The sequence below is a fragment of the Sinocyclocheilus anshuiensis genome, unplaced genomic scaffold (assembly GCF_001515605.1).
Source record: "Sinocyclocheilus anshuiensis isolate Anshui unplaced genomic scaffold, SAMN03320099.WGS_v1.1 scaffold2063, whole genome shotgun sequence".
NCBI classification, from domain to species: Eukaryota; Metazoa; Chordata; class Actinopteri; order Cypriniformes; family Cyprinidae; genus Sinocyclocheilus; species Sinocyclocheilus anshuiensis.
In genome coordinates, this window is record NW_015536681.1 from 90,566 (window position 1) to 90,989 (window position 424).

A 424-nucleotide genomic window follows, 5' to 3' on the forward strand; every position below is an offset into this window, starting at 1 on the left:
GTCACACCCCCAGTTTAGGAGCAGTGTTTGTCTTGTAATTAGGAGCGCATGTCCCCCTAATTTAAAAAATGTAGGAGCACCTTCTGATCAATAATCAAATATTCTTATAAAAATTTGCCTTCTTAATACGAGGTGACATTTGACTACTTAAAGTGACTTACAGGGGTATTTTCTTTTTACTTTTGTAATGGTTTAATTCAAAATTCAAATGTCAAATTCAAAAATTTGTGTTTATAAGCTTTTTCAAATTTCTATTTAAAACAACATAAGAAGTAGAATAAGACAAATAATTTACCAATCATATGAAATTAGTATTAATAAAAAATGTATTTGTACTACAAACATGGCACAGAAGAACACAAACATGGCACAGAAGAACACAAAAGTGGCTTGTAGGTACATTTTCAGACATTTAATGAGGCTC

The 424-nt window shown here is 30.4% G+C and overlaps 1 protein-coding gene across 3 annotated transcripts in view; it reads right to left on the reverse strand.

Moving 5' to 3' along the window:
* The window catches only part of tfdp1b (transcription factor Dp-1, b), a 40,896-nt gene that overhangs the window by 33,636 nt on the left and 6,836 nt on the right, over positions 1 to 424 (reverse strand). The gene's annotated exons all lie outside the window — the stretch shown is intronic.